The sequence below is a fragment of the Miniopterus natalensis genome, chromosome 11 (genome assembly GCF_054644295.1).
Source record: "Miniopterus natalensis isolate mMinNat1 chromosome 11, mMinNat1.hap1, whole genome shotgun sequence".
Classification (NCBI taxonomy): Eukaryota; Metazoa; Chordata; class Mammalia; order Chiroptera; family Miniopteridae; genus Miniopterus; species Miniopterus natalensis.
In genome coordinates this window covers 53,518,871-53,542,264 of record NC_142091.1, presented here as the reverse complement: position 1 = coordinate 53,542,264, position 23,394 = coordinate 53,518,871, and the positions used below count along the sequence as shown (strand labels likewise).

At 45.0% G+C, this 23,394-nt stretch overlaps 1 protein-coding gene and 1 pseudogene across 2 annotated transcripts in view; both read right to left on the bottom strand.

Moving 5' to 3' along the window:
* NELL1 (neural EGFL like 1) overlaps positions 1–23,394 on the bottom strand; it is a 619,484-nt gene that overhangs the window by 194,232 nt on the left and 401,858 nt on the right. The gene's annotated exons all lie outside the window — the stretch shown is intronic.
* Positions 9,643–10,806, bottom strand: LOC107528542 (isocitrate dehydrogenase [NAD] subunit gamma, mitochondrial pseudogene; annotated as a pseudogene).

The following is a 23,394-nucleotide window of genomic DNA, read 5'->3' as shown; positions in this document are numbered from 1 at the left end:
TCACAAAGCCCTCTAATTTTCTGGAGGAATAAATGTTTCAATTTCTTTCATGATCTAGAAAATCATAGCAACCAGGAGAAAGGTACATAATGTATAACAAGAACACCTTTCTAAAATGTATACAGCCCGCCAATAGGAGCAATTTGTAAAATACCTCAAGGCATATATTCTATCCACTGACCTGTATCTGTATTTTTTAGGTACTCGTCTGGTAGCACAATATTTTCTTCCAGACTCTAAGCACCTTGGCGCAAGGACCCATATCTTATCCAGTTCTTCTTTGCAGCGCTTCACTCATGGTAGGAACCCAATATATGTTTAGTCAACACATGAATTAATACACATCTGGTACCTTAGCTTATCCTTAGTTGCTGAGAAGAGTCTTGATATACCACAAAGGAAGAAATAGTTCCTATACATTTCTGTATAAAAGCAGAAGCTATGATAACAATGTCATAGATACTGGTGGATCCCAATGAACCCACATCCCATGTGGGGTCTCTTTCCCCTTTAATTTTGGACTTGGCTTTAGGACTTTCTCTGAGGTAATGACATCATTGAGTGTAATACAAGCCAAGTTCAATAAGCCCTTGCACACTGGGGCTTGTCTTTCTGGAATGCTCCCTCTTGAAGCCCATCCACCCTATAGTAAGAAAGCCTGTCGAACCTAATGATGGCTGAGATGTCACATGCAGGAGAACAGAGACACCCCAGCCAACTGGCACCAGCTGCCAGCCATGGGAGTGAGGTTATCTTGGATATTTCAGGGCCTGACGAGCTCCCATCTGTGAACAGCCTCATGCTACAATCGTAGTCAGCAGCCCATGGAGCAGAAGAACCACTCACTGAGCCCAGCCAGCCTCCAAATCATGAGAAGTAATAAATCCCTGCCGTTTTAAGCAGCAACACTTAGATGGACAGTGGGAGATAACTGGAATGTAAGTGAACTGATCCCATGCTTAAGAGCCAGAGAACAGTGGGTCCTAGACTCCCTTTCCACCTACCAGTTTTGAGACTTCTGGCCCATTGACAAACCTTATTAGCATATTAGTGTCTTCATCTAGAGAGTAGATAAAGACAATTGCAAAACTGCCCTGAGGATTAAATGAAGCAACAGCACACCTGGCAAGCACCCCACAAACAGCTACTCCTGTGAGCATTACTAAGGTTAGATAATACGGACTTAACTTCTTGGTGGTGTTATTGATGAAAATCTCATTTGGTAGGCCGACCCCAGCTGCATATTGCATCACTCTCTCTCCCCTGCACCTCAGCCCCTGCCAGATACACAGGCTAAGAAAAGTGTTAGAAGAGCCCATGGAGAAGCCTCTATTTTGGACCGGCCCCTGACTGCTCTCCTGGCCTCCACTCTCCTTCCCCACCACAGTCCCTCATCCCTGCAGCAGCCAAAGCGACCTGTCCCAAGGCCTAAACCATTTCCCATCACCTTCCAGCTTTAAACCCACCTACGGTCTAGCACTGACACATGAAAAAACCCAAAGCCCTTCCTCTGGCCCAGAGTCCGACCTGGCCTAGCACTGCCTTCCGTTCTCACCACAGGCCCCTCTTCCCTCTGCAGCGGCCTCTCCAGCCAGGCTGATCCTCTGGCTCCTTCAAACACCCGAGCTCATCCCGACTCAGGCTTTGCCTTCGCTGGTCCTTCTACTCGGACCAGACATTCTCAGGTCTCGCCGGCATCACTGGGAGACCAACGCAGATGCGGCCTTGAAGAAGCCCTCCCTGACCACCCAAAGCAGCTCGCATCCCTCACCCTCCTACCGCCAGCTGCCCTCACTCACAATACCTATGTTTTATTTTGAATTTTTGCCTCCCTCTTTCTTCCTAGCCCTTCGAAGTTGACATAACATTCATTATTTGTGTGTTTTCATGCTCACTGTTTTCCCTCCTGGAAAATGAAAGTCACACGAGATCAAGGTTTCCGCCTCGTTCATTACTTTAGCCCCTTCGCCTAGAGCACTGGGTCATAAATTATGGCCCACAGGCTGGTTTTTGTGTGGCACACGAACAAAGAATGGCTTTTCCACTTTTTAATGGTTGAAAAGAATCAGGAGAAAAACAGTATATGTTACATATGAAAGTTATGTGAAATTTAAATTACAGTGTCCTTAAATACAGTCTTATAGAACACAGCTACATTTACTGTCTGTGGCTCCCATGACTTTTAAATGGGAGAACAGGAGAGCTGCAACAGAGACCATAGAGCCCGCAATGTGTAAAATATTTACTTTCTAATACTTACTCCCCCCCCCCACACACACAAATTGCTAACCCTGGTCTAGAGCAGTGTCTGACTCATTACAGGTGACCAACCTATTTGGGTCCAAGAAACTTTTTAAAAGGAAAAAAATGTCCAACAGCAAAAACTTTCCCCAGACTAAGGCGCAGGCGACATGTGACCAGGAGCGGGGTCCCTCGCCAGAAGGCAGTGAAGGTCAAGTCTGGAGCGAGGCCCTCGGCAGTCTCCAGGCCTCGCCCAGGGAGCTTCTACGGGGAGCAGTCTCCCCAAGGGCTCTCATGGATCCGCACGCCGAGAAAAGCGAAAGGCACGGGACGGGAGACGACTGGAAAAATTAAACACGGGTTTCTTAATAAAGCTGAAAATAGCTTAATAAAGCTGAAAATAGGCTCCTGGCATCCCGGGGCGTGTTTATTTCTGTTTGTATAGATGGCTTCCCACAGACTGCTCTCAGCTCCGCGGGGATCCCGGGAGCAAAGTCCTTTGCTCCCCCCTGCAGTTTAAGCTCTTTCCCCTGAAACTCAGCCAGGCGCCCGGAAAAGCATCTGTCAGTCTGGCTGAAAACAATAACCATGGGCAAGTAATGCTCAGGCCTTCAGCTGCCCGTTTCTGGAGGGCTCTAACCTGATACCAAAGAGCCTCAGAGGAGGAGAGCGAGAGTTGACAATCTCTTTTGCAGGAAGGTTGCTTCTGGGAAAAAGGATGAATGGCGTAGGTAGAAGAGTCACAGGGCCCTTCTCATCAGAAACGTTGCCGCTGAGGTTGGTTTATTAGCTGACCCCAGGTGTGGGAATGTTCTGGCCACGGGGAAGTCCGGATGGCACCGGAACTGTGCTGACCCAGGCAGAGGCCGGGGCCTACGGACAGCTTCCCGGGCAACCAAGGGGGCAGACCGAGGGACGGTTGAGGGGGGTAAATGAGATTTCCAATGAGCCCCAAGGCCATTTCCAGGTGGAGCAAGAGATCGAAAGGGAAGCAGGGCAGGGAGCTCGCCCAGCAAAACGGAAGGGACAGTGGCCTCTCTCTAGAAACATACTTCACTATCAAGAAGGCATGCGAGAAGCAGGAAGGAAACAAGAAGCGTGCTGCAAAGAGCAGACTCCTGGAGCCTGCTTGCTCGCGGGGCGACTGCGGAGAGAAACAGGAGAGAGGGGAGAAAGGCTCTGAAGAGGCAGCCGGTGGGCTGGGGGCAGCTTAAGAAAAACAATGAATCTTCTCATCACAGGAATTTGAGCCAAGTACGAAGAGGCATCTAATCAGGTTAATTCATCAATGTAGAGAGTTCATTATCCCCCCGCCAAAATCACTTCATAGAAAAATCAGATGTTCACCTTAAATCTTGAAACTCTCGCCTTATAGAAGAACATAACCAGGGCAAGTTTCTGTAGGTAAAACGAGTTCAACAGTAAGTATATGCAAGACAAGAAGTGGTGGGGGGAAGGAAAAGCTTTGAATATCAGGTAATGAGCAGATGGTGGCCTGTGACGACAGCTCTCCCTGCTGTCAGTGTCTTTGTACTCATTACGACACTTTTACAAGTATAATCCGTTGTAACTGCCCAAAGATTGTTGATTCCCTCAACCCCGTGAGATCCTGGAGAGAAAGGCCCTGGATTTGTAAGGCTGCAGCCTCTGTGGCTTGCACAGCACCAGCTCACAGCAAATTCTCAATGGAAGACAAGCAACGTTCTGTAAATGTAAGCGGACGAACAAACGGATGAAGTTACCATGTAAACAAGTATCTCACTGCTGGCAAAAATAAAATACAGATCAAAATAACCTAATTCCATCACGGCATGAATCCCCTGAAAGAATCAATCCCAGAGACTTTTCTTATCCTGCAGAAAACATGTTGTTTATAAATCAGGTTTTCCCACCTCTTTTTTCGATGGCTTGAAGTGAAGTTGATTTTTGATCAACTTGACTTTTTGCAGAAATAACATCTTATATCAATTTGAAAGACCAAAACTAGATGAAGTAACTTCGGTGGGCTCTAGCCACCGCCTTACGTAGTTAAGCATGATTGCATTTGAATTTCCTTTGCATTTCTTTCCACACTGCTGCTTGTATATCCAGATCCCTCGGCTTCTTCCTTTGCTATTGTATATTACTGCACGGTAACTTCAAAGTCTCCTTTCTTCCCTTTTCCCACAGAAAGTTCCATTTAGGATATAATGTAAATGCCTAAATAAGAAGCAACCCTCAAAAATGAGGAGAATGGTTCCCTGTTTATTAATAAGATAGAAAGGAGGGAGGGAGGGAGGGAGGGAGGGAGGGAGGGAGGGAGGGAGGGAGACGGACATACATGTTGGGCAAAGTTGAATGACTTTGAGGAACATATTAACTAGATAGCTACCTACGTATAATGTTTGATTTACGGTCTCATTTATTATGCACAGGTTATTAATTAAATAATAAATTAATTTAGAAATATTACCTTTCCTTTACCATGACATCATAGAATAGTTTCATTTAATTTCTTCCTATGAATCTTGACCTCAAAGGTCTTCCCCAACCCAAAGCCACTTTTCAGCTTCTCTAAAGTTTTCCAGGCCTATCCCATCTGTCTGCGCTGTTGAGATAAAGCGCTTTTTGAATCTCTGTTGGATACTTTCATTGAAAATGTCAAGCGAAGTCACAAGAATCCAATTGCATAATATTAGGACTACTTGTTTCCCCATTTGTCTATAAGTAAGTGTTAGTGATCTCTACAATGTGCCCAAAAAACTAAGCCGCTTGAGTAAGTGATTTTTAAAAGGCATGCATAGGATGCCATACAATACCCGCCACTGTGAGAACACTCTCCCGGGAATAATGGCTGACTCTTCGTGAGGGATATATATATATATTTTGCCTCTTTTTAAAATTCATCCTCCAGATAATTTCTATAAAAGTCCCAAAATGGCATTGCTAATGTCATTTTTCCCCCTCAAGGAGTTTCTTCTTATTAAAGAAAAATACTAAGAGAACACCTGATAGCATGAGAACGTTACAAGGATTTGAATTTAAGGCAATTCCTTTTTTTCTGAGGGACAGAAAATGGGGGAAAATCACTTGTACTTAGACATATTTTCTCTCTCTTTGTAGCAACATTTATTCATTTATGTCCATTTTGCATAAACTAAGTTTGGCTTTAACTGTAGCAAACCAAGCACTGTTGGGAGCCAGACTAGAGTCTTCCTCAACTGACACTGTGTTCATTCAGAATGTGTTTGTTTCTAAGCATTTGCAAAATTGGTGGCGAGACAAGCCAATGTTTTTTAATTGCTTTTGTGAAGTTGAGCCATTTTTTCCATTTGAAGTATGTCTCCTTTCTCTTCAACTTGTGTTTCTTGGCGCAGTCACAAATGCAATACACAGAGCTCCCATATCAGCGTAAGCAAATTCATTTCGGTGTGGAGAACACTTTACCATATTGAGTTCGCATGTTGCTCAAGTTGTCAGGGGAACTCCAAGGAGTAAGTGCCTCCCTTCACACACTGTCTAGCTCTGTAATCAGCTGCCAGCAAATATGCTGCATATTCCCAACTGATTTTGGGAGGGAGGGAGGGACGGAGGGAGGGACGGAGGGAGGGACGGAGGGAGGGAGGGAGGGAGGGAGGGAGGGAGGGAGGGAGGGAGGGAGGGAGGGAGGGAGGGAGGTCAATTTGTTGCTCCACTTATTTATGATTCTTGTATGTGCCTAGGGATCAAACCATAAGCTTGGCATATCAGGATGATGCTCTAACCAACTGAGCCACCCGGCCAGGGCAATAATCACTTGTTTTAAGCCACTAAGTTTTGAAGTGGTTTCTTATGCAGCCACAGACAACTAAAGCGATCTTATTTAATATTTACTACAATCCTATGAGGGTAAGTATTTACCTTTATTTTCCAGGTGAATAAACTGGAGATCAGAGAGGTTAAGTCACTTATCCAGTGTCACAGAGCTCCTACACAGAAGAGCTGGGACACATGTTTGCTATGCAACTTGAGAGACTGAGTGATTTGTAAGGCCATGAACTAAAACAGATCCACAATGAGAAAGAGTTAATTCAGAGAAAAGTCAGACAACTTGTAGTTGCTACTCTTTATAACATCAGGACTTTAAACAAAGCAGAGTAAACTGATAAAGCCTAAAATAAAATTGTCCTGTAAATGCAGTACAGAAATCTCAGGAAACAAAGGCAGCCTGCCAACCACCTGCTGCACCGCCTTGCGGGCTTCAGTGTTGTTCCAGAGGAGCCGGCTCGTAAAGAAAGGGTCACTGACTGAAGCCAGGAGTATTTTGCAATAGATTAGTTCCTCCAGTCCTCCACTCCTAGCCGTGAATCCAGGCCATTCTTCCTTCCTTTTCACCTTCCTTCCGATTGTCCTTTCCTAAATATTCAGAGTGAGCATAAACTAAGAGCTTGTCCCTGTCCTAGGTTCTGATGGTCTAGTGGCGACTCAACTCAACCACTCCTGTGGCCGAGGAACGCCCTGGGCGGTGAGGTTAGCGGGAAGGAAAGCAGGTAACGACAACCAGAGAGACAAACGCTAGGCAGGGCGTACAGAGAGCTCCGGGGGAGCCGGGAGAGCTACTCCCCTCAGTCTCAGCAGTGGGAAGAGCGTCAGTCAAGGAAGGCTTCCCAGAGGTGGGGGTGATTACGTTTAGTCCGCTAGGGTGAGGAGCTCATCTCCTGAAGGGGAGAGACACCAAGACCACGTGCAAAGGCCTAAACTAGAAAGAGTGCACGGCTCTTAGCAATAAACTCAGAACCTCCCTTTGGAGTACCCCCACTGTGTTGTTATTGGGGTGGGGAGAGGGGGAGAGATGGTGAACCCAGAGAAGGAAGCAGAGATCAGAACACGGGAGGCCTTTCATGCTGTGCTCAGCTGACTTTCTCTTAGGGCCAAACAAACGCTGTTGACTAAGAGGTTTTAAGGGAGGAAGTTACGTGACCCTATTTTTTCTTTCAGAAAGATCACACTGAGTGCACTGTAGAAAAGAGTTTTAAGGAGGCTAAATTATAGGTCGGACACAAGTTAGAAGTAACAGAAATTAGGAAGTTACCAATGATGATAAAGGCTCATGAGAAAGGAGGTACCAGTGAGAAAGAAGAGAGGTGGCTGGATTCAAGAAATAAAGGGGAGACAAGGGGACTCAATGAATGAGCAGGTAGGATTTGCGCCCCAGTTCAGTCAGTTACAAACCCATAATATAATAGTAAATGAAGCAATCTATCCAGTGAGTTCCAAAGACGGTAACAAATTCATATAACTCAGAATTTGATTTTAGAAGGGTATATAATGAATAACAATTCACAGAATAATTTCTAAGATACACCAAGCACTTAACCATGTGACGGGCCTGGTGCTATCAACTTCATGCATATCTTCTCACTCAGTCTTTTCAAGGAACTTATGAGGTAGGTAAAGTTATCATCTCACCCTACACATAAGAAATGTGGGGTACCAATAGTCACATCATTAATTTTGGGTTGATTCAATAACCATACATTATTTTTTATGTACCAGTCATTGTGTTAGGGGTTACAGCGGACAAGAAAAAGAGAACATAGTATTGGCCCTACAGGTGCTCAGAGCTAAGTGGGGAAATCTAATACTGATAAATGGAAAATCCCACTATGGTATACTAGGTCCCATCACAGCCGTGTGGTCCAAGATCTGTGGGAAGATTCTGGAGATAACCACCTTTAACAGAGAGGGCAACTTCAGCCCAAAGGCACCCACCAGCATAATTCCCCGTCAGATAGAAGCCAACAGCTGGGCTCCTGTTTGCAGCTGGGCTGGTTGTGCCATGAATAAATTTCCCTAGCCATCATAAAAAGGGGTACGGAGTAGATGATGCGGGTTGAGGCAGCATGCGTCCGTGCGGCGCTGGAGGTGGGGGAGCTGCAAGCCAACGCACTGCAGGTTGATGAGCTGGCTGTACTCACCAAACCATGCCTCTGGCGCAGGTCTAGATCCACCCAGAAGGAGGCACCGTTTGGGCCAGTGGCAGCCCTGGCCACTGACATGTCTAGTATCCAACAAAGAGAACATTGTTAATAGTTTAGAATTTGCCCCTACTTGCCTTTTTTATCAAGAAACACTCTAGATAGGGTTGAAGGTCGTCACTTCCTCCTCAAACTGAATCCCTTCATATTAGCTTTTAGTTTTCCAAAGCCTGGCCCTGAATTTATACATAATGAGGACAGGTGAGATCAAGGTAAGAGGGTAAGCCAGAGTCTTCTGGAAAACATAAGGAACTGAGGTCTAAGTCCATTGTCTCTAACTTGTGGTCCACGAACCATGGCAGGACCCAAAGGTCACAGCTGAGACACAGAGGTTTCCAAACCGTTACGAAGGATTCCGTTTCTCTCAACCTCACCTTTGTCTGCAGGTCATTCCTGCCCATTAAAACTACTCTACGTTTTTACTATCATTATTCTTCCTTCCTACTTGAGTAATAATTTCCAAGTGCTAATAAAATTATCATTTTTGTTCATGTGATTCTCAACTATGACCTTAAAAATACTGTAAATAAAATATAATAAAATGGCATTAAACATTTAAATTAGCTCAGTGTTCTTCACTTTAAGAAATTAAACCATAAAAAATGGTGAAGCAGTAAGCATGGACTTCATAGTCCATGGTTCTGCTCGTACAGCAAAGAATCGTGGGTCCGGTACCTGCTAAGAAGGGATTTGACCTGTGGACTCTGGAGCCCAACATGAAGGAATTTAAGAATTCTCTTCCAGGATTGCTGCCATGTCCAGGGATGTCCATGTGTGAAAAATTACACTAGCAAAAATACCTTCCTAACATAAAAAGACCATGGGGAAAAATGGGATATATAGGAGGGAGTGGGTGCACTCTACTAGTTCAGCTTTATAGTACCTTAGTTATTATTAAGGTTGCAATATATATTTTGTAGGCAAATTTTATTGCACTAATTAACTCATTAACAGCCTCTAGAGAGAAGCCAGACTTCTCTGTAGGCTGTTTCCCTGAATTTTAATAACACAAATAAAGAGAGAAGCCCGTGTGCCAGGTTCTGGGAAAGCCCCAAGACTCTCAAACAGCTCTGATTTATTTAGTGTATCGTATCACAGAGAAGTATGAATGGTGGATTAAAACAGAGAAAAATTCCTCAATGAATATATGGCACAATAGTTTTGGTAAATTCAAACAAGCAATGTTTATGGCATTGATGGCATTTTAATTTACTAGAAAAGCAAACAAACACAGACTCATTCACACGTACACACCACCCCACCTCTTCTGAGTTGAAGCAGAAGCTAGTTTAGTCCAGAGTCCACACTAGCCAAGCTGGCGGGGGGTTCTCAGGGGGCAGAGTGAGGCAAAGAGTGGGTCACAAAGGTCTTCGGGAGCTAGCTGGGCCTCCAAGGCGCCGGCCACTTAGTTGGCAGAACCGATGTGCTTGATGATCTCATGGATGACCCCCGACGTGGTGCCCTGGCCTCCGATGTCCAGAGTGCGGACGGCTCTGTTCTTCACCGCGGCCAAGACGGCAGCGCGGATGGAGGCGGCCCAGGCGTGCAGCCTCAGGTGGTCCAGCATCAAGCAGCCCGTGAGCAGCATGGCCGTGGGGTTGGCTTTGTTCTTGTTGGCTATGTGCTTGCCCAGCTGCTGGGCAGCCGTCTCAAACACGGCGCACGTGGCGCCATAGCTGGCACCGGGCACGAGGCCCGCCCCCCCAACCAACCCCGTGCAGATGCTGTTGACAATGTTGCCATAAAGATTGGGCATCACCATGACATCGAACTGCTGGGGCCGGGACACCAGCTGCATGGTGGTGTTGTCCACGATCATGGTCTCGAAGGCGATCTGGGGGTAGCGGGACGCCACCTCCCTACAGCACTGGAGGAAGAGCCCGTCGCCCAGCTTCATGATGTTGGCCTTGTGCACAGCGGTCACCTTCCCGCGCCCCAGGTCCCGGGCCAGCTGGAAGGCGTACCGGGCGACGCGCCGAGACCGGGCGGCCGTGATGATCTTCAGGCTCTGGATCACGCCCTTCACGCTCTCGTACTCCAGGTTGCTGTACTCTCCCTCCGTGTTCTCCCGGACCACCAAGATGTCTATGTCCCTGTGCAGCGTCTCCAGGCCCGGCAGGCTCCTGAAGTGGGTGACATTGGCGTAGAGGTCGAGCGAGGTGCGGAACACGTTGTTGAGGGACTTGCGGGACGGCGGCAGGTTGTAGTCGGTCTCGATGTTGCCCTTGAGGGCCACCCGGTTCCTGCGCACCGCCATGATGGCATCGTGAACGTCGCCCTCCGGCGAGGCGGAGCTGACCTGCACCTCCTCGAAGTCCACGGGCACGCTCGCGCGCCGGAACACGGTCCTCACGTGCAGCATGAGTTCGGGCCCAACGCCGTCCCCGGGGATCATGGTCACCGTGTGCCGCCCCCCATACTTGGCCGATGGGGGAATGTCGTATCTGAATGAGAAGCTCCTCGAGGAGGCCTGGTGGCCAAGTAAACTCTCCCGAGAATGGCGGAGGGCAGGAGGTGCGCGCGCGGCCTTGACAAAGCAGCCGGCAGCCGGCAGCATCTTCAGGGCCATGATCATGGAGTGGAGATCAGTTTAATTTAAGTAAAAAGACGTGCTCTTGCTCTCGTCTTGAACTGGCTTCTTTTGCTGGAATTCTACATCCATGATTCTTGCCTAGGTCACAGCTGTCTCTCGCTCCTGGCATTCTATTTTGGACGGACATTCTCTTGCAGGGAGAGCGAGCTGGTCAAGAGATGTGATGTGTTATAGCGTAGGAAATATTTGGCATTAGATAATCACTCATTAGGCACCTTCAATGTGCTAAGCTCTGTATTATATACTTAAAAAAAAAATAGACGTTATATTTTAAAGCAATTTTAGGTTCACAACAAAATTGGTAGGTACAGAGATTTCCGGTATTGCCCCTGTCCTGACAAAGGCACGGCCTCCTTTATTGTGAACATTCCTCACCAGGGTGGGACATTTGTTATAATTGATGAGCCTACATTTACATATCATTATCTCTGAAAGACCATAGTTTACATTGGGGTTTGCTCTTGGTATTGTACATTCTGAGTCTGGACAAATTCTAATGACATGTATCCATCACTATAGTATCACACAGAGTAGTTTCGCACAGCCCCAAAATCCTTTTTGCCTTGCCTGTTCCTCCCTCCCTCCCCCATCACCCCGATAACCACTGGTTATTTGAGTGTCTGCATAGTTTTGCATGTCCCAGAATTCCATATACCTGAAATCACATACTACTCTAGCCTTTTCCGACTGGCGGCTTTGACTTGGTGATATGTGGTTAACTTTCCTCCATGTCTTTTCATGGCCTGATAGCTCATTTCTTTTTTAGCTATGAATAATATTCCATTTTCTGGATGTACCACAGTCTCTCCGCTCACCTAGTGAAGGGCACCTGGGTTGTTTCCAAGTTTTACAGTTATGAATAAAGCTGCTGTAAACATCCACGGGCAGGTTTTGTGCGGGCATAAGTTTTCAGCTCTTTTGCGTAAATAATAGGGAGCACGGCTGCTGGGTCCTACGGTAAAGTATGGTTAGTTTGACCAGAAAGTGCTAAACTATCTTCCGAAGTGGCTGTGCCGTTTTGCATTCCCACCGGCAATGAATGAGGGTTCCTGCTGTCCGCATCTTTGCCAGTATTTGGCATTGTCAGTGTTCTGAATTTTGGTCGTTCTAACAGGCATGTAGTAGTATCTCAATGTTGTTTCAATTTGCATTTTCCTGATGACACATGATGTGAAGCATCTTTTCATATGCTTACTTGCCATCTGTATATTCTTTGATGAGAGATGTGTTAAGGTTTTTTGGACCATTTTTTTAATCCATTTGTTTGTTTTCTTATTGTTGAGTTTTAAGAGTTCTCTGTATATTTTGGAAAACAGTCCTTTGTCAAATGCGCCTTTTACAAATAATTTCTCCAAATCTGTTGCTTGTCTTCTTATCCTCTTAGCATTGTCTTCTTGGAGATAACTTTTCCATTTTTATGAAGTCTGGCTTATTATTTCTTTCACAGACCCTGCCTTTAGTGTTGTATCTAAAAAGTCATTGCCACTCCCAAATATTAAGATTCCCCCTATGTTTTCTTCTAGAGTTTTATTGGTTTGCATCTTACGTAAGTCTAGGATTCATTTTGAGCTGATTTTGGTAGATAGTTTAAGGTCCGTGTCTAGACTGATTTTTTTTTTGCACGTGGGTGTCCACTTGTTCCAGCACCATTTGTTGAAAAGTCTACCTTTGCCCCATTGTGCTACCTTTGCTAAGGATCAGGTGACTATTTATGTGGGTTTATTTTGGGGCTCTTTTCTTCCGTTGATTTAGGCATCTGTTCCTTTGCCAGTGCCACACTGTCTTGATGAGCAGAGCACTGCAGTAAGTCTTGACGTCAAGCACTACCAGTCTTCCCGCTTTGTTCTTCGTCAATATCGTGCTGTCTATTCTAGGTCTTTTGTCTCTCTGTATAAATTCTGGAATAAGTTTGTCAATATCCATGAAATAACTTGCTGAGGTTTTGATTAAGTTTACATTGAACCTATAAATCAAATTGGGAAGAACTTGTTATCTTAATAATAGTAAGACGTCCTATCCAAAAAGACTGAAAATCTCTCAATTTATTCAGTTCTTCCTTGATGTAGTTCATTGGAGTTTTGTGGTTTTCCTTATATAGATCTTATACGTATTGTTAGATTCATACCCAAGTATTTCATTTTGGGGGATGTTAATGTAAATGATGTTGTGTCTTTAATTTCAAATTCCACTTATTCCTGGCTGGTGTACAGGAAAGCAACTGACTTCTGTATATTAACCTTGCATCCTGAAGTCTTACTATAATCACTTATTAGTTCCAGGAGATTTTTAATCGATTCTTTCAGATTTTCTACATAGACTATGTTGTCACCTGCAAAGACATTTTTCGTATTCCTTCTCAATCTGTATCCCTTTTATTTTCTTCTCTTGTCTTATTGCATTAGTTTGAAATTCCAGTATAATACTGAAAGAAAGTGGTAACGGGGGGACATCCTTGACTCCTACCTGATCTTAGTGGGAAAGCTTTGTGTTTCTCATCATGAACTATGATGTTGTATGATGTTAGCCAGAGGTTATTTGTAGGTATCTTTTTATCAAGTTGATGAAGTTACCATCTTTTTTTTTTTTTTTGCAGAATTTTATGGTTTTACCGACCCAAATACAATGTGCACACAAGCCGTCTGTTCATCTTCTTCGCTGCGCAGCCTGGCGTTGGGATTGGTGGCTCCGAGGGGCGCCTGGGCTGCTCTTTCCACAGCGGCTTTGCCGTTGCTTGGGGAGATGCTGTGAGCAATCTCAGCACAGTGAGATCTGTTGCACACCAGCAGCACTTCAAGCGCCCTGACACTGTGGCCCGGGAACTTCCGAAAGCCACTGGGCAGCACGTGCTTGGTTTTCTTGTTGCTCCCTAACCAATGCTGGGCATCAAGACCCGGCCCTTGAGCCTTCCGCTCACCCTCTTGTGAAGGCCCCTGGGTTTCTGCCCGTTTCACTGGATTTTGACATATCAGTCTGCCTGGTGCTGGGTGAACTTCTTGGTCCTTTTTGACGACCTTGGGTTTCACGAGGGGTCTGAGGGTAGCTGTGATGCCGAGTAGGAGATAGCTGAAGTTACCATCTATTTTTGAGAGCTTTTATCATGAATCAGTGTTGGGTTCTACCAAATGCTTTTCTGCATTTATTGATATAATCATGCAATTTTTCTTTTTTAGCCTATTGAAATGATGGATTATGTGAATTGATTTTTTTTTTAATTTTTCATTTACTGTTTACACTCAATATTATTTTGTATAAATTTATTTTCAAATGTTGAACCAGCCATGCATATCTGGAATAAATCTCACTTGGCTGTGATGTGTAATTAATTTTATACATTGTTGAATTCAACTTGCCAATGTTTTGTTAAGGATTTTCGCATCTGTGCTCATGAGAAATATTGGCTTGTAGTTTTCTTTTCTTATAATATCTTCATCTGGTTTTGTCACTAGGGTAATGCTGGTATCCTAGAATGAGTTACAAAGTATTCCCTCTGCTTTTACCCTCTGAAATATGTTGTAGAGCACTGGTATAATTTTTTCTTTAGATGTCTGGTAGAATTCACCAATGAACCCACCTAGGCCTGGTCATTTCTGTTTTGAAAGGCTATTAAATATTGATTCAGTTCATTTTATTTTATTGATTTCAGAGAGAGGAAGGGAGAGGGAGAGAGACAGAAACATCAATGATGAGAGAGAGTCACTGAACGGCTGCCTCCTGCACGCCCCCAGCTGGGAATCAAACCTCAGTCTCCTGGATCCTAGGTTGATACTCAATCGCTGAGCCACACCAGCCGGGCTGATTCAATTTTTAAAATATATACAGGTGTACCTCAGAGACATTGTGGGTTTGGTTCCAGACCACCGGTATAAAGTGAGTGTCGCAATAAAGTGAGTTGCAACCAGGACCCCCAGGGGGAGGGTCCTACCTTCAATTTGTATAAATCACAAAGTCTGTGATACACAATAAAGCAAAGCACAAGAAAACAAGGTATTATTGTACAGGCCTATTCATATTGTCTGTTTCTTTCAAGGAATTGGTCCATTTCATCTAGGTTATTAAATCTGTGTGCATAAAACTGTTCACGGTTCTCCTTTATTATCATTTTAAAGTCTGCAGGATCGATAGTGATGCCGCCTTTTTCATTTCCAATATGGTTAATTTGTGTTCTTTTTCTTTCTTTTTTTTTTTCCTTAGAGTCTTATCAAAGACCTGTGTTTGGTTTTGCTGATTTTCTCTTTTCAGTTTCGTTAACTTCTTCTTGAATTCTCAATATTTTCTTCTGCTAACTTTGGATTTAATTTGCTCTCCTTTTAGTAGTTTCCCAAGGTAGGAGATTTTAGATCTTCCTTCCTTCCATGCTGTTCATTGATTACTATACATTTTCCTCTGAGCACGGCTTTCACTGCTTCCCACACACTATGGTAAGTTGTATTTTCATTCTCCTTTTGTTCAAAACATTTTAAAATTTCTCTTGAGATTCCTTCTTTGATTCATGTGTTATTTAGAAGTGTGTTCTTTAATCTCCCCATTTATTTTGTGATTTCCCAGCTCTCTCTCTATTATCGATTTCAGGTTTAATTCTTCTGTGGTCTGAAAGCAGACATTGTATGATTACAACTATTTTGAATATGGTAAGGTGTGGTTCATGGCCCAGAACATGGTCTGTGTTAGTGAATTTCCATGTGATCTTGGGAAAAACGTGTATTCTGCTGTTGTTGGGTGAAATAACCTATAGATGTCAAACATATTCAGTAGACTGATGGTGGTGTTGAGTTGAACTATGTCCTTACTGGGTTTCTGCCTGCTGGAGTTTGTTCCTTTTTATTGTTGTTACATTTTTTTAAATTGACAAACACTTTTCCAAAATACTTGTACCACAGTATATCCCCAACAGCAATGTAAGAGAATTACAGCTTTTCATATCCTCACCAACACTTGATATTGTTATATTTGTACTTTTAGCCATTCAAAGGATTGTGGTCATATTTCACTGTGTTTTTTACTTGCATTTCCCTTTTCACTATGATGTGGAGTATCTTTTAGTATATTCTTCCAGCTCAGAGCTACAAGCATAAATACCTGATATTTCTAGAAATCAACCAATCAACTCTGGAAATTAGGCAACTTCTGCTTCCAATAGCCATCCCAGCTATGCCATTTTACTGAAAATTAAGCATATCTTTAACTATAAACCAGCCATAATCCCATTCTTATTTAACTTTCAGGCATCAATGTCCCTGATGTAGATTAGTGGTTGTTGGGGGAGGTAGGTGACTTATTTATGAAAACTCCCAAAGGGCTGATAGATACAAAAAGATGAAGATACAGACTTAATAAGTTCTACCATTATGGAAGACTCGTCCCATCTGGGATGCTGTGCTGGATATTTACACACGCCATCATAATCCACCAAGGTGGCATCACAGTCACAGATCCCACAAATTCATACTCTTTTGAGTGGACAGAGAGTGGCAATAGCTGAGGTGAGTATTTCTAAGGGTTGCTAGAGGCCTAGGCCAGTGCTTCCCAAACCTGATCAACCTAGGCACTCACTGAAATGCAGACTCGGATTCAGCAGTTCTGCTGAGGGAGGGGTGCAGAGGAGGGGCTCCCCACTGATACAGATTCCACTGGTCCCCTTACCACACTTTGAAGGTCAAGGGGCTGTCTTTACCTTCTCACAAGGTCCAGTCAGTTCGGGGCCAGCATTTGATGTGCTTGAAGAGAGCTGCTGGGAGTCCAAAAAGGAAACAGTCCTGCTTTCTCTTCCTAAAAACTGACATAAAGTGGTATAGAGTAGGAGCCAGCTAGGTACCTGTTTGTCACTTAATATGTCAAATAAGATAGATAACAGCTGCCCACCACCAGTGCCAGGGGCTAGAGCAAATGATAATAGCGGGAGAGAAAGCTGGCAGAAAAATGACCCGGACCCAGCCGCTCCATTCCGTTTCCACCAGCGGGTCACCCTCACATAGGCACACGCTCCAGTTCTCTTCTTTACTCTGGAACAGGGAGAAATCTTTTAAAGGTACGAAGAAAGAAGCAAGAAAGCCCCTTCTTTCTGGGTGATGGTTGAGATTTTCACAGCCAGTCTGGCCTACAAACATCCCAAGTCTATTACAAGTGCGATACTGAGACAGTGAAAAGGTTTATGTAAGAGAGAAACGTAATCCGGCTTATTTCAAAAATTCCAGGATCATTTCAAAAACGATCCTCCGGGAGGACAGCCGGGAGGGTGAACAGTAAGGGGGCCACCCAGGCGGCGTGAAGGCCGCTGTCAGGCTCCCCCTGTCGTCCCCTGCAAGGGATCCCCGCAGCAGCAGCGAGATCACTGGGGACTCTCCTTAGACCGACGGATCGGAAAGTCGGGCGCCGGTGTGCGGCTGGTGTCTAACAGCCTGTGTCTTAAAGATCCTCCCAGTGCTGAAACTGGGGAGCCCCGGGCTGGGAAATCGTCCCCACAGAGGAGGGTGAGCGGTGGTGCTAAGGTGCCGGCAGTGAGAAGGAAGAGAAATACGTCGAGAGACATTTAAGAGATAAATAAGACTAGGCTGTTCACCTGGGAGACATTGAATATTCTTCTTATTTTTTTAACGGGCCAGGTGAATGATGACGCGATCCATGAAAATGTCCAACACTGAAAGAACAGTTTGGGTGGGGGACAGGTTAGAAATGAGTGCAGTTTCAAATACGATGTGTTGGGGAGCCTGTGAGAGCAGCCACATAAAGATGTCCAGTGGCTGAGCTAATGCACGGGCCTGCAGCTCCGGAGAAAGAACTGCGGGGATGATACGGGCTCAGAAGCCATCCACGTATGGGAGGAGTTAACCACAGAGGAGTATATAAAATAGCCTCGGGCAGAGCTTTTCCACTTTTCTTCTGCTGTGACAGATGATGAATGGCATTCATATGAGACACACTCCCAGGAGTATACTCAGATGGTAATGAAAACCAAACACGCACACACAGGAACAAAAGTAGTTGGTCAAATAAAGCAAAGAGCTCCCAAGCTTTTTTATAGGTCATATTTTCAAAAGCATTCCACTAGCAAATGAAGAGTAAAATCATCTATTTAATGATCACAAAATGTCATTTTTTGGTAAAAAATATATATGGCTAATATAAAAATGATGTAAAACTATATTTTAAAGATCAAATTCAGACCTCTATAGGTAATAAAAACAAAGTAAGCATGTACTAACAAAGATAAAGAAAAATAACATATTTTATGGTTAAAAAGTATAGCATTTCATAGTTAGATTTAGTGATGATGTTAATATAACCATTTTTTTGCACACATCATTTGTATGCTCACATTGCCTTTGACTTAGAAACTGTATCTACAGCCTACTCTCACTTTTAGGCTCTGCCGAGGTAGATACACACACATGCTTTCTCCATCTCTCTCCTCAGTAAAAATGCACCCATAGGTAAATCAAAGAAACAGACACACTTAAATTCACAGTTTACAAATTATAATATTTCAAAATTGCTGTAACTATCAATAATACATCAATAACCATAATTCATGGATATTTTCAGCCAATATAAAATAGGCTATGAATTAGGAGCAATTCCCTTCCAGCTCACTCTAATTCCACCTTTCTTCACACAAGCAAGAACACACTATGAAAATGCAAATGAGTGACTGTGACATCCTTATAATGATAACTTTGAGATGAGCCTAATTATTTTAAAATTTAAATCATTCACAAGTGCTTGTAGCTTAATGTTTATGAGTAAGTGAGCGGTTTTGACATATGTCAGGGCTGACTGTAACTATGCCATGTGTCACGCCTCTGAGGTCAAGAAGTACTAGGCTGGGGAGACGACTGTAGAGAAAGCACAGAACAATGATGACAAAACTGGGGATCATCAATATTTGACTAATTAAAGGAGGGTGACTAGGAAAGAAGTGATCTGGATAGTAGGAGGGGAATGGAGAGAAAACGTCATAGAAGCCAAGAGAAGTGAAACAACCCAGCAATGAGTGGTTGGCTTTCCTGTTGAAAGGTTAAATAAAACGAAGTGGCCAAGATGGGGTCACTGACAGTCTCCGTGAGCCTGCGTGGGTTAGTGAGGGACAGCATGGGCTCCAGAGCCAATTGTCGCCACGTAGGATGTCTACAACCTTGGCAGGTATCATGACGTCTTTTGGAAGTTATATTCCAGTGAAAGCATGGATGGATGGATGGATGGATGGATGGATGGATGGATGGATGGATGGGTGGGTGGGTGGGTGGGTGGATGGATGGGTGGGTGGGTGGGTGGGTGGGTGGGTGGGTGGATGGGTGGATGGATGGATGGATGGATGGATGATGGATGGATGGATGGATGGATGGATGGATGGATGGATGGATGGATGGATGGATACATAGATAGATACATAGATACATAGGTACATAGATACATAGATATATACATAGACAGACAAGCAACACATAAATGAATCTCTTACTATCATAAAGAAGAAATTTCATGAAACAAACATAAAAGTAAGATAGAGTTCAAAGAAGCAAGTTCCCAAAATGTTTTCTCCCATGTACACTTTGACATGTAATGAATGAAAAACATGCTCCATCCGGCCGGAGCAGTAAACCAGGAAAGCGTAGGCATGATGTACAGGCACAGGGCCTACACCCCAGGGAGAGGTGAAGGGGATCCCCAGAATCGTGCTGAAGAGAGATTCGCAGGACATGGGCGATAGGGAGCCTAAAAATCAACCAGCCTTTGTGGGAGATTTATTCAAACCATGAAAGGGTTAATGTCTTTGAGGGCATTTATACAACTGGCAAAAGTTTAGGGGTAAATTATAGTAAATCCATAGTAAGCAATAAGATGATAAACTAGATGATTATTAATGACAGGGAACAAAGAGTTGTGCAAGAAAGGAAATCAAATATGCTCGATAACGCATTTATCAAGCATACACATAGTCATAACATAAATACGGAGTATTGATCTAACTAAAAGATGTGTGGAGAGGTGTGTGAAAGACGGCCAACCCCCCGTCTTTCGTGGTGGTAAGTCAATAAGATATGCCGAGTTTGGGAAAACAGAGAAACAGCAAAGAAACACGCTATTCAGAGACGCGGAAAAAAACACCAGACGCATCTGTTAAAGAATGAGAGTGGTTGCCTCTAGGGACAGGAGACGGGGAAAGTTTCCAGGGGAATAACCTTAATAAAGTCTTCTTATTCACCTCTTTAAACCACATGCACGTATAAGTTTTAAAGAAATACAAATTAATTTTTTAATGTTTAAACTTGACTTTTTCTTTGAGCAGCAAAGGATTAAAAGTCAGCAGACTGTTCTGATTCTGGCTCTTTCCCTTATAACTATCTGACCTTGGGAAAATCTTAAATCTCTCTCCGCCTCAGTTTCCTCTATGTAATAATATGAGGGTAACAGTATCTCCTCACAGAATGTTGTGAGAATTAAATACATGCAATTTGAACAGTGCCTAGATCAATGCACATTTATGATCATTGTTATTGGTGCAAATGCAATATTTGAGGGTATTTTGTATCAGTCTACAAGTAATAAAAGAAATAAAACTGTAACAGTATGTTATTTCACTTTATTTCCACTCCAAATTAGATATATTGGCCTAAAATTATAATTTAAAATTGTAAGAACCAACCAACTAACATTTTAAAGAGTAACAATGTATTAGGCAAACATTTGACAACTGCATACAGCTGCTTACTCTGATCACTTGAAAGTCTATTCAGTAAGGTGTAGAAGGTTCTTTAATATCATTTCCACTTAAAGAATATCCATAGCCCTTAATATTTTAATGTACCTCCACTTAACCATTTGAGAAATTGACGTAAAGTATTAATACATCTTCTAGGGAAAACTGAATTAGCTTTCATTCATAATTATTCCCTTACCCAAAGGAAATATTTCTAAATCTATCTTCATATTTCATAAGCACTCTCTAATTTTTAATATTTTAGGGAAAATATGAGTATGAGTTAAAATTCATCCACCTAGAATATGACGAGAAAAGAGAGAGGCTCCTTGATAACCCTCAAGAAGGAAGATCGTTTTCCCTCCCGTAGCTGAGGACTCCGTCTGATGCATATTCATGAGCCTGCTCAGTTACCAGCCAGAAGTCAGACAATTGCCCTGCAGCTTAAAACGCTCCTCTTTACCGAGCCACAGCTCCGTATGGAATGCCAAGGCCCGAGAGTGGGCCTTTCGAGGTGGTCAACTGAAAATGAATGTTCTATATGGTTTTTACCCCAACCTGCCAGCGACTGTGTTAAAAAGGAAACACATCAGGATGCACGAAGCCGCTAATAAGCCACGTCTGAATGTCCACCGTGGCGGCCACACGGTCCTGGGGGCTGACAAAGGGCCCACGTCGGAATGTCCACCGTGGCGGCCACACGGTCCTGGGGGCTGACAAAGGGCCCACGTCTGAATGTCCACCGTGGCGGCCACACGGTCCTGGGGGCTGACAAAGGGCCCACGTCGGAATGTCCACCGTGGCGGCCACACGGTCCTGGGGGCTGACAAAGGGCCCACGTCTGAATGTCCACCGTGGCGGCCACACGGTCCTGGGGGCTGACAAAGGGCCCACGTCGGAATGTCCACCGTGGCGGCCACACGGTCCTGGGGGCTGACAAAGGGCCCACGTCTGAATGTCCACCGTGGCGGCCACACGGTCCTGGGGGCTGACAAAGGGCCCACGTCTGAATGTCCACCGTGGCGGCCACACGGTCCTGGGGGCTGACGAAGGGCCCACGTCTGAATGTCCACCGTGGCGGCCACACGGTCCTGGGGGCTGACGAAGGGCCGGCTAATGAAGACATTGTCACGGTGCTGACCCGGCCTTGCGGACAGTCATCTCTGTCCTGCGCAGCCTGCAGTGCTCCAGTCAAATCCAGTCACCAACAGAACAGAAGCCCGTCGCTTGTCCAGCACTTGCTAACATGTCCCCAGCGAGCCAATACGAAATGAAGGCAATCGGGGTGCAGGCCACCCGAAAACACCCGGCGGACCTCACGGTCTACGGGGCTCCTCAGGGTCCGGGTGGGAGGGACATTATGAGATGAAACCGAGTGGCTGCTCTCAGAGAAGCAGGTCACGCGCTGGGTCTGCTGAGAGCTAGTGTTCTCCGTGTACCTGTGGTCTGCTTTACTCGGGTCCTGCTTGCTAACATTAGTTTGGATGGCTGTATGTCCGCTGGAAGTCTACATATAAAGTCAGTGGATGTAAGGGAAGTATCTGTTTGTGCATCTGAAAATGGAAAAGTGTTTTACTTTCCTTCACCTCTTCTGAAGAAACGCTAGTTCCTCCTCCGTAGCCTCTGACTCCACCGTGGCAGTGCGTGCGGCGGATCCGGGGACGTTCAGCTCAGGGCAGAGGAACATCTGTGCGCTGGGTGTTCTGTGAGAAGCAAGGGGAGCGGGTAAGGAGCTGGGGGGCAGGGAGGGAGGGAGGGGGAGAGGGGAGGGGGGAGAGAAGGGGGAGAGAACAGGGGAGGAAGGAGGGAGGGAGGGGGAGAGGGGGAGAGAAGGGGGAGGAAGGAGGGAGGGAGGGGGAAGAGGGGGAGGGAGGGAGGGGGAGAGGGGGAGGGAGGAAGGGGAGAGGGGGAGAGAAGGGGGAGAGAAGGGGGAGGAAGGAGGGAGGGAGGGGGAGAGGGGGAGGGAGGGAGGGGAGAGGGGGAGAGAAGGGGGAGAGAAGGGGGAGGAAGGAGGGAGGGATACAATGGGAGAAACCTTGTAGCCTGGAGGTGACGCCTCCTGCCAGTCCACTTCTTCAGTAAGTGTTTGCTATAAAATGAGAAAGGATGACGTGGACGACGGGAATCTGCTGTTGTCTAAATCAGCCTCCGTTATCCTTCATGCCCCTAATTGCATTGGTATTTTACTGAATGTGGTTTTAATGTTTAGAGACACAGTATTTATTTTGGGTTGTCTTCCATGTGGCTCCAAAACACAGCAACACGTTCATATGGTGCTTGACTAAAGAAAGCTGCATCTTTTCTAACTCTGCAGGAAAAAAAATGGTTGTGTTGGATTCACTGAGATCAACAGCTGCTTGTCCTGCCATCATGTCCATCTCAAGGAATAGCTTTTTTTTTTTTTTTTTTTGGCAGGGGTGGGGAGGTGGGGAAGGGGGGCTCACACTAAAAGTCTTGGAATCATCACCCTTGACACCTATTGTCTCTTACACTCACACCCAATCCATCAACAAGTCCTCTGGTTCTAAATTCAGACTTTTACCCAAATCCAACCCCTTTCAAGTCCTCCAGTGCGGCAGCTGTCGTCTATCATCATCATCTCTCGCGTGAATGACTGCTTCCATTTTTGCCTTCTTTTGGTCTAAAATACTCACAGCAGCCAGAGTAATCCTTTTAAAAAGACAAATCGAACCATGTTACTACCCTTCTCAGAAAACCTCTGACTTCCCTCGAGACACGGAATAAAATCTGAAGCATGTACCTGACCGAGACTTGTGAATCCCTGGAGATGTGGCCCCAGACCCTCTGAGGGTAGCTGCTCCCATTCCTGACCCCTTGCTCCGGGCACCCAGGCCTGCTGGCAGCCCCTC